This window comes from Dromaius novaehollandiae, chromosome W (assembly GCF_036370855.1).
Source record: "Dromaius novaehollandiae isolate bDroNov1 chromosome W, bDroNov1.hap1, whole genome shotgun sequence".
Taxonomy (NCBI): domain Eukaryota; kingdom Metazoa; phylum Chordata; class Aves; order Casuariiformes; family Dromaiidae; genus Dromaius; species Dromaius novaehollandiae.
In genome coordinates this window covers 29,325,309-29,336,565 of record NC_088130.1, presented here as the reverse complement: position 1 = coordinate 29,336,565, position 11,257 = coordinate 29,325,309, and the positions used below count along the sequence as shown (strand labels likewise).

Below are 11,257 nucleotides of genomic sequence, written 5' to 3'. Positions count from 1 at the left end.
ACCAGTTTTATGATTTATTAACACAAAGATAAGGCATATGGTCAAATATGATAATTCAATGGCGGTTACTTCAACTAGCTAGACAAGTCCCGTGCCACACGTTTTGAACAGATCTTACCAACATTCAACGAAAGAGAGAGAAAGAGAGAGAAAAAGAGAGAAAAAGAGAGAAAAAGAGAGAAAAAGAGAGAAAAAGATATCACCACCCGTGGATCCAGCGGCGTCCCGTTGGTCCTCTTCCTTTGGGAGTCTCGGTGGTGGGGGGTCCCGTTTGGTGGTGGGTGGGTCCTCCACTTAGCTTTGGGTGGTATCCTTTTTATACAGTCCAAGTCCCAGAATCTCCACCCATTTCCAAGAAATCTCATGCGTATGCCTGGTGGACATGATGCGGCGTGGTCTGGTTCCGTGCAGGCTCAGTGCGTCCCACGTGGTCACATCATGCCAGTCCTGTTTCGCCCAGAAGCAGATGGCTTGCCCGTACAATGGGAAAAGACACCATCTCAGTCCTGTTTCCACCGGCAGCAGACGAAAATGGATGACCGGCCCGTAGCTATGGCCTCCTGCAGAATTTGCAACGCATGCAGCAAGGTTCATATCTTATGTACCAAGAAATGTTTAGGGCAAAAGTTCACTTACCTGTCCTCCACACTGGTGAGCAATATTTGCATCCTTTTTTCAGATGACCTAAGAGATGAGAAAAAGAGAGAGTGATTGTGGATTGTTATCTCACTTCCTGTTCAAATTTCTGTTACCTGTTAAGAAAGAGAAAAAGAAATGTGTAACTCATACCTCAAGGGAAACCTGCCATGTGTACCACAGTGCACCTTATACCACAGAAACAGTACTCTACTCTTACAAAATATCGAATTTAAAATGATTAATTTCATTGGGTGTTTAGCATTCATAAAGGTATTCAGAATTTCATAATACACTATAAAAATATAGGAATGCCTCTCACAGTGGCCAAAGGCAGTGCCTATAGAAGCATGTAAGAACAAGATAATCATGTATGAAGTTTCCCACACATACTCTCCCAACATTTGACCACTTGAAGATAGACATGGCTTTGGTTAAATTAACAACTAGTGATGGATTTGCCTAATCACTTTTTGAACCCATGTAAAATATTACTATCCAAAACTTGGCCATAGGTTGTGTTGCTAGTTTTGAATCTGCCTTCTGTTAGTTTCAGTTGGTGCCCCCTACCCCCAGCCCTTGCACTGGAACACACAGTGAACAATCAATCCCTATTCACTATCTCCACATCATTCAGATTTTATTTACCTCTGTCATATTCAGTTTTCTCTTTTTCCAGACTGAGGAGTCCTAACTTCAGACTCTTCACTGAAGAGTCTTCACTTTATTATTCCATATGAACAAGTCATTCTACACTCTCCGATCATGTTTGTTGCCTTTCTGTTAACCTTTTATATCTTTTCAGTGTAATTTGCATAAAATATGTCAGTACACCTGCATGGACTAAGGCTTACATCTTCTGAGAAATGTTTCCAGGGTTTATGTAAAGATTGTATCTGCTAAGTAAATATCACATTCCTTGACACTTGTTCCAAGTGTCCTTACGTTTGAACCTTAGGGGAAGCCAGAACAATGTGAACATCAGTTTGCAAGTATTAGGTCTTGGTAGATTATTGCGGATTTAGAGATGTTACAATTTGCCTGTTGACCAATTCTGTTCAGCCATGAGCCACTCTGAGGCCTTCTCCAGGAACAAGATGTGGTATTGGTTACTTGGGGGGCTTTATTTCTTAGATTGTTCCTCTGTGATTTTTTTTGCTTTCGGATATCTTCTTCCTACATAGTTACTCATAACTCTTGAACATTTTCCCCAAAATGTTTTACTCAATTCTTTATCCTATAACTTGGACACCAGAAGAGATGACAGATGGTGTTTTCTTTGCCTAACATGGAGGATTTGTTTGTGCTGGCATTGAGTAAATGGTATTTCATTGCTTCTCAATGATTGTGCGTAGTTTTGAATAAGGAGAGAAAATGGCCTTGGTGAGGTTCCCTGCTCCCTTAAAATCGTCCTGCTCATGCACATTGCAGCCATCTCGGTAAATTCTTGGGGAATTTTTGTTTTTAGCTTCTCCTCCCTGCCCAACATATTGCAGGCAGGGTGAGCAGGTTGATGTCAAATGTCAGAGGTCCTGGATTAACCCTGACTATTCATAAAGGTTTTACTCTGAAGTTGAAATACTTTTGTTGTGACAGGAACTCTTGGAATTGTTTTAAGGGTTTGTCTAATCTTGGATCTTGGATGTTAAGATTGGTCTACATGACACTAAACTAATACATATCCAATAACTCTAGACTAGGTCCCCTTCACTTATGACGTTCATGATTCTCTAAGCTTCTTTATAATATGCCATGTTATCTGTTGCCTGGGCTTCTGACACCATTACAGCTTGAAGCTGCTACTCCTTAGAGAGCAAAAGGTTGGCAGGCAGATTTGCCATGAAGTTTCTCCTCTTTATTCATTTTGCCAGCCCTCATTTAAGTGATGCAATTGCAGCAGTTAATGCTGGATCTCCCAGGTGTCGCACAAATGTACTCCTGATGTTTAAGTGGAGGAAGCCTAGTACCACCACTGATGATACAGGCCAAGAGCAGTTGAAGAGGAGGATGCAGTGGAACTGATTTGTGATTGGGGTTCTGTGTCTAGAAATGGTGAAAAAAGGCAATAGGAGAATTAGTGGAAGGCTGAAAAGCTGGAGAGGAAAGAGGGTATGAAATCTTCAAGAAGGGGGTGCGTAATTCAAGAAAGAAACTCCTAGTGTATGTAGGCTTTGTGTCTTAATTTGTTCTAGTTAATGCAGAGTATGGACTTTTCATTCTTCTTAAACTTACTAATACCCTAATATACTCTCAGAAGGCATTTCTCTTTTAACACTAGTACTGCATTATGGAATTTATTGTCCTTATTTATCAATCACTGTAAAATGATATTCTTCTCTGATCAGACTACTCAGCCAATATGCCCTGTTCTTTGAGCATTTAATTATCACTTCATAATCAGTTTGTCTCTAATTCATTGGTATTGCTTTGAAGCTGTCCTTTCTGCTTATTCAGGTCATCCATCCCTGTCCTCCAACTTAATTCTAGACGACTTTCCACTTTTTACCCACAAAATAACACCTTCATCAGAGATGCAAGTGCTCTGACATACTACACTTCACCTCAGGCAGAAGACAAGGAGATAAATGAGTTAGTCCTCGACAGCATTGGGGTTTACAAATAATGGTTGTTGCACTTGCACAGATCACAGTATCCATGGGATACACTTTACCTACTATAAGGAATTGCTTTGTACTTTCATGGATGCAAACTTACGCTGGTCACAAAACACAAGGTCTTCAGTTTGCACAGGACCTTTATGTCTTGAGTCAGTCTTTGGTGTGACCTGAATGTTCACTGACACTGGGTTCAGAGTGGGAGGCCCACTTGCTTCAAGGTGCTGCAACACCAGTCTGTAGATGGCAGCAGAACGTTCCTAGAACTACTTCCTAGACTGTTCTGATCTAGACTGGTCTCTAATGAATGGATATTGTAAGCAGATCATCATTTATTGTGTCTATAAGTGTATATAGTCGGCAAACTTGTGAGGTTATTAGCCCTTGCTTCCAACAAAATATGATTAAGAGGCCACTGTCCCACTGTAGTTAAGAACTACTGAGTTCATACATAGAATTTTCCTTCAGTTTCTTTCAACAGCAGTCAATGAATTCCCCAAGGTAGCCTTCTGAGAAAAGGAAATAATGATCTGTGGTATTCTTTTGTCAAAGATTAAAATTCAATCTAAATTTTTAATGTTTCAAAAATATAGTTACACACTACCTAGGACAATAGAAATTAGACATAAAATAAGTAACCTATTTACCTTTCCTGGTAATGTAAGGTTATTCCAACGATGCACATTCAGTCCGACCCATTACCTCTCGTTAAACATGCTTTCATAAAGACCAAGTCAGTAGCTTAGCATGTTTTAGAATCCTGAATTTCCCCTTGCTCCTTAGTTGTTTTGCTTTCTCTAGAAATACTTCACTTGTCACATATTTTTGCAGATATTCTCTATCTAGGAGGTGCTGTGGGAAACCTAAGATGACTTTGCAAGATGTCAGAGGAGTTAGTTATAACTCATTTATAGTTCATGTTCTCAGTCTTTGAGCTGTCTCTTGTCTTGAAATGTAAATTCTTTGGGGAAAGAATTAACCTCTTACATGTTTGTATAAACATCTAGTACATGAAGCACCAGATCTACAGAAATTCTGATTTGTTCTTCAGAGACTGATTTACCACAATATCTTTAGTAGACTGGAACATGAACTAAACAGATAGTATAGGAAATGTGTATTCTGATCCATTCAGTGATGGTAAGTACTTGCTCTTCAAACAGTTCTCTTACTCTCCCTCTTCCTTTTCCTCTTCCCCTCCTTCGCTTTTTTTTTCTTTTTTCTTTTTTGTCCACAACCTACTTTCTGTGTCCTTTTCCAGATAATAAGCAATTTGCTTGCCTGTGTAATTATCATTAGTTTCATGTGCTAAGATTGGGGAATCTTTTATGTAATCTGCTTCCCCAGAAATGTCTTAAGGGCCATTAGAAATCTTATATCTTTATCTTGCAGCTATTTGTATTTAAATTGTTTTGAAAGATTTTTTCAATTTTATTGTAAATCTCAAAAACAGTAGTAGTTAAGTTAGTGTATACTGAATGATGTTTCTTCCTAACGTAAGCATTTGCTGTGTCATAGATTGAACACCTTAATGTAAAGAGATCCTCATTGTTTGTCTAAGTACCTAGTTCTTTTTAGTTAGTTCATAAAGCTACCATAATTGCTTTAAAAAGCAGTAACACTCATTGGGTAGCTTTATCATCTCTTCAGTTTCTAATGTTGAAGCTTTGAGTCCATTTATATACTGAGTTTGCATAACTGGTTCAGCTGGAAATAACACATGACTTTTTTGGTTTCCCTTTATGTAATAATAGCAGCGAAGGTTGGTCTGTTGGATTAAATGAGATTCTAAATGCATTATTAAAACACTGCCCAAGAAAGACGACTTTAAAAAAATCTTGTTCCATTTTTTAGGCAGTTTTTAAGGATAGTGTGCATTGGTATTTTGTAAGAGTTTGGTGAGGGGGATGTGTGTGTGTGTGTTTATATCCTTAAAATGCATCTTTGAAACAGGGTACTAGTTTTGTTTCTTTTGGACTATTTTTTTATGGCTCTCTTTTTTACCTGAATGCTTAAGTTTCACCCCCATCCTCTTGTTTAAAGATAGGGTAAATGAAAGTTTGTTTAAGTTTTTTGTAAAGCAATTTGACCTGAACATATGTAGGCTTGAACTCTGCAGCAGTGAATTGTGTAGCCCTAACTAAAAGTCTTTGAACTTTCTTGGGTTCCTGTAGCTACTCCAAAGAAGAGCTGCAAATCCCACAAGTGTGTTATACATCTAATCTGAAAAAAAAATTGTTGTGTTGTGAAATAAATACCATTGTGATAATTACTAGTCACTATCTAATTTTCACTCTTGATGGGAAGGTCCACAGGGCAGCTTAGGGAGAAAGATGTTGACGTGAAGCTTCTCCTATGCCCTTTAGCTACTGAAATCTGACTCTTCTACAGCCAAGTTAACTACTGTTTTCAGATGTATAATTACAACATTTTTTTCTAGTTGTGTTTTAATTTAGTTACATTAGACTGTGCTTTCCTACCATAATGAAAGGTTTCATTTACAGTCAGCAGGAGGATATAACAGCAACTTATTGGAAAGTGGCAAATGAAGTTAACATGATGTGGCAACAGCACTCAAGCCTAGTATTCAAAGGCTCTTCTATGCCTAAAGCACATCTGCACAGCAGTCAGGTGTGACTGCAGCATGTGTAGCCATACCCAAGGTGGCAGTGAACTAGATGTGTTGATACTATAAGAGAAAAGAATTAGCAGGCAAAGACTTGTGTGCCTGGGGCTTGCATAAAAGCATGGATAGCTAGCCCATGCTGAAGCCCTTGCTACTGACACTGCTACTGATACCCACATTAAGTAGATGAAAGTTAGCAAAGTTCTTCCTGCTCTTGGTGCTATCCCATTTCTGGTTAGACTGCAGGTGTATGCAGTGCATTGTGTGTAAACATGTGCGTGATCCTAGTGTCACTTCTAAGAACTCCACTGCTTAGCTGACTCTCAGAACTGCTGATGTGGTAATGTTATGATATCTACAGAGCTGAAAATGCTGGCTGGATTTCTGGGTGTTTTGCTTCTTGCTCTTTAACAGTTTATCTTTTAGATAGCTGTTCTTCCGATCTCATTACTTTTGGAATTTCATGCAGATCATTATGCAAACTATAAAGGTTGCCAGGTGGACCTCTTAAATGGAGTTTAAAAGACTTATTAAATCTTTTACTCATTAACTGGTTTAAGGAGGAAAATAATAGTAGAGAGAGTTTTCTGTGTTGGACTGATGGATGCAGGGGACATCAAAAGACTAAAAGCATTCATGGCTTACAGATAAAGTCCATGAAATGCCAGTGATGCTGCAGTATGCCCTGGAATGAGAAAGCCATTCTAGACTAGGGACTAGGCAGGAGTAGAGGAGATAGAGATTAAAATTCCTGTTAGGAATAAAAAGAGGTCACTGTTGCAAAAGCAGCAGTAGAAGAAGAGCCCTGGGAGAGGCAGCCAGGTGTGCAGGGTTTCCCTGCTGGAGTCCAGATCTCCAAGGGAATTCAGTCCTAGACAACTTGGGGGCAAGGAATGCTGGGTGCACTGGAGCCTTGCCATATAGACAGTGCCAGAGAGTGATCTAATCCACCTGATGTAGGACTTCCTTTCCACATTGATTTATTTGGGGAATTAGGGCCCTAATACAAAGTGATGCCATCCACTTAAGTGTGTCTCTCGCACTGAGGGTATAAAGAGCCGGAAGGAAATCTCTCCATCTGCTCAGGATAAGTCTAGCTGGGGCCATGATGGTAGTACCTGTTTTTGCATTGTGTTCTGCATGAGTGCGATTGAGAGCTTGTCCCCAGAAGAATGACCGAACTACCAGGTCATGGGAACTTTTGGCACGAGCATTTTCTGCTGCCGCTGTTCAGCCCCTCTGAAGCCAAAAAATGCAAAACCCATAGAGCCAGAAAAGAAAGAGACTGAAGGAAGTTTGATCTGTCCTTGTGATTAGGACAATTTGCAGAGTGTGAAGAGTGGAAGGAACAAATCTGTTTCTTCTCTCTGCTCCAGAGATTCCTCTCTATTTTGATGGGCTAAAGGAAGCCATGTTCAGTTTGCAGGGAGCTGAGTCTGGAAGCCCAGTTCTGCCTGTATCAGCTGGGGAAGGATGGAGAGTGTTCTTAATAAGGAAACAATATAATTTGTTGGTTGCAATGGAACGTGTTGTGAGATAACTGAGACCATGGTTCCTCCATCCTCGTTAGAAAAGGATTTTACTTCTGAAATGAGCTCTAGGCATTAACGCCCTCCTTTGCTTTGGTTTTCTGTGGGCCTTGAACAGAATTATCACAGAATAGTCGAAGTTGGAAGAAACCCCTGGAGATCACCTAGTCCAGCCCTCCTGCTCAAGCAGGGTCACCTAGAGCATATTGGCCAGGACTGCATCCAGACAGCTTTTGAGTATCTCTGAGGAAGGAGACTCCACAACCTCTCTGGACAACCTGTTCCAGGGCTCTGTCACCTTCACGGTAAAGAAGTTTTTCCTCATGTTCAGATGGAACTTCCTGTGTTTCAGTTTGTGCCTGTTGCCTCTTGTCCTGTTGCTGGGCACCACTGAAAAGAGTCTGGCCCCATCCTCTTTACATCTTCCCTTCAGATACTTATACACATTGATAAGATCCCCCCTCAGTCTTCTCTTCTCCCAGCTCTCTCAGCCTTTCCTCATATGAGAGTTGCTTCAGTCTCTTAATCATCTTAGTAGCCCTTCACTGGACTCTCTCCAGTTGCTCCATGTCTCTCTTGTACTGGGGAGCCCAAAACTGGACACAGCACTCCAGATACGGCCTCACCAGGACTGAGTAGAAGGCAAGGATCGCCTCCCTTGATCTGCTGGCAACACTCATCCTAATGCAACCCAGGATACCACTGGCCTTCTTGGCTGCAAGGGCACACTGCTGGCTCATGGTCAGCTTGTCCACCAGCACCCCCAGGTCCTTCTCCTCAGAGCTGCTTTCCAGCAGGTCAACCCCCAACCTGTACTGGTGCCTGGGGTTATTCCTCCCTAGGTGCAGGACTCTGCACATGCCTTTGTTGAACTTCATGAGGTTCCTCTCTGCCCATCTCTCCAGCCTGTCCAGGTCCCTCTGAATGGCAGCACAGCCCTTGGATGTATCAGCCACCCTTCCCAGTTTTGCATCATCAGTAAACTTGCTGAGGGTGCTCTCTGTCCCTTCATCCACATCACTGATGAATAAGTTGAACAATGCTGGACCCAGTATTGACCCCTGGGGGACACCGCTAGATACAGGCCTCCAGCTAGACTTTGTGCCACTGATCACAACCCTTTGAGCTCTGCCCTTCAGCCAGTTCTCAGTCCACCTCACTGTCCACTCATCTAGCCCAGACTTCCTGAGCTTGCCTTTGAGAATGCTATGGGAGACAGTGTCAAAAACCTTACTGAAGTCAAGGTAGACAACATCCACTCCTGACATGACTCCTCATCTAAGCTATGATTACAGTAGAACTCTAGGTGGAAAACGGCAAATCCTCCAAGCAAGGAGGTATTGCATCTTTTTACTCTGCTCAGGCCAGACTACTGGACATGTCAGCTACTTGTTTTCAGTCATTTCACTGTGCCCTGTGGCAATGAGGGACAGTATGCAGGGAAAATTACCCTTGAGCATCAACTCAGGATGTTGTAAGTGAATTACCTTTATCCATTTCAACCTAGTCTTTACTGAGGGTTTATTTTTAATGCAGTAAGATGAATTTAAATGGAATTTGAGGCACAACAAAATGGAGACCTCAAATTAACTCCCATCAGAACTGGTGCACAGAAAACATCACTTTCGTTTTTTGAGAATAGGTGTTTAAAACAGAAGTTCAAGTTTAGAAGTTGCAGTTTGGGGCATGCTTGCTTCTTGGGAAATATCCCAAGAACAGGTAAGACCATCTTACCCTCAGGAAACATATCCAGAAAGGCCACTGAAGCAGATAAATACCTCAGTACGAGCCACACACTTTCACCTCTGCCATTCTAGGTCCTCTAAATTGAGACTATTATATAGCTAATGAATGAAAGAACTATTCTGTGATGTTGTAGGCAGAGAGCATGGCTCACTGTAACTTGATTTCCTTTCTTGACTTTTCCTGCATTAGATACTTTTCTTAATTTCCCTGCTAACTGATGTCGCTTTGTCAAAACCCATTTAGGTGGTGGAAAGGTGTGCCACACATAATTAAGTGCTTCTGCCAATACTAGCAAGAGTGGAGGTACATCACTAAAAATCAAGGTCCTAGGTAACATCATCATCATAAAGATGCCATAAACATCTTCACTGCTCCAGCATGTCTGCAGGTGGTGTAATGATAACATGGGTTCAAATGGTTTCACAAATCTAACGGATATTAGAGCTACCTGTTAGGGACAGGGCTTAGCTTTGATTTCTTCTTGGAGTGGCATCCAATGACTTGCATTTGTCTGATGGTAATTCTAAATCAAGATTTATTTAACAGGGCAAATGAGAAGTGGAGATGGCAAAAAAGGAAGGCAAAGAACGATGTGTTCTGTTCAAACAATGCAAGTGTTGGCCAGAAAGTCAGCAGGTTATAAGCCCTGGACATATGATACGCATCTGACTTCTCTCTATCCTACTTGCTGTGGCTAAGGATTACCTATTGCCCTTTGCAGAATCATAGAAACAATAGTTTAAATTGAAAGAATAGAGTTTCTCTGGAAACCTCTTCTAGTGCATAAAAACTCGCCCTCATGGTGAAAAAGGATTTCCTTATATCTAGTCAGATAGTCTGTTCTTTCTTCATAGTAATGTAAAGCGCCATCTATTCTTCCTTTCTGTCCTGAAGACAGAAACAATTTAGTACACTTGGTTTATACAACTTGGTGCCATTTTTCCCTTGCCTCCACCCTTGAGATTTTCAGTAAATAGTCTTCCCTCTAATTAGCAGAAAGCTTGGGTAGGCATGAAGAAGCACAAATCTTGCAAAGCCAAGTGATGGCTTTGACTTTGATCAGATTAGGAGCTTTGAAAACACATGTAGGACCTTCACAAATCCCATTATACAGTTAACATGCCAATAGGAAAAGTTTGTTCCCAACGTAAGCCTCAGAGTGATTAATTCTGACATGAACCATGAATCTATTCCATATTAATTCTTACTCTGGTTAGTGTAACAGCAAGAAGCTGCTTATTTATGAAAAATGTATCTGATTTTTTAAATAATTCTTAATGTTTATCCAACTAAAGTCTTTTTTTCTCTGATAGCTTAGAGTAGAGGATACTCAGACTGCTTATGATTTGGTTCAGAATGTAATTACTTCTCCCTATTTTAAGTTGATTATTTCTGTATCTTCAGTGGAAGCTCCTTTGTTTCTTGTCTTGTGCAAGCTTGATGACTGACACCTGGCTGACCTCCTGGTGCTGACTGTTGGAGGCGGAGATGTTTCTATGTGCTCTGTCATTTTTGAGCTAGGACATGTCGAGTGGCCAGAGCAGAAGCCACTGCAAAGAGCCCTTATCTGCTGCCAAGTAATTCTGCCCTAGAAAGGACATAACCTTGTCAGCCTTGCTCTGATCCTGAGCTAAGGAGCCTTCCTGGGAAGGCTAATGAGATTAGGTGTGGCAGCATACTGACATGGCTTCCAGATTCAACCTTGTGTTTTCCTTGCAGTTCTGGTGTGCCTTATATGGATGTACCAGTTTATGAACTTCAGAATTATAGTGCCTCACCTGGTGTACAAAGGAGAATTATCTCTTTCACATTTAGGAGTAATTCAAAAACCATTCCTTGCAATTCCACTTTTGAGTTCTCTCTGTTGAAATTCTTTTGACTCATTTGTTTGGCGTTCAGCATGGTTGATCTTTTTTGCTCGGCTCAAAAAGTGACACCTATACTGCTATTTCTGAGTGCCAATCCAAATGGACACTATAGGCCTCAAAGCTGCCACCTAGATGGGGCCATACTGTGGCCCCATCTATCCATATATCCATATATCCATCTGGCCCCATATATCCATACTGTGTATATGGGGTGTTCTCAGACAGCACAGCTATCCC

The 11,257-nt window shown here is 41.1% G+C and overlaps 2 long non-coding RNA genes across 2 annotated transcripts in view; one reads left to right on the top strand and one right to left on the bottom strand.

The window, feature by feature from the left end:
- LOC135324310 (uncharacterized) lies at positions 1-685 on the bottom strand. The gene is made up of 2 exons (XR_010385677.1): positions 637-685; positions 1-560 (listed from the first exon to the last, which is right to left on the bottom strand). It is a non-coding gene; the product is annotated as an uncharacterized LOC135324310 (long non-coding RNA).
- A 3,289-nt stretch (positions 686-3,974) lies between these two features.
- The window catches only part of LOC135324380 (uncharacterized), a 41,697-nt gene continuing 34,414 nt past the window's right edge, over positions 3,975-11,257 (top strand). The window contains exon 1 of the long non-coding RNA XR_010385723.1: positions 3,975-4,391. This is a non-coding gene — a long non-coding RNA (uncharacterized LOC135324380). The remainder of the gene's footprint in view (positions 4,392-11,257) is intronic.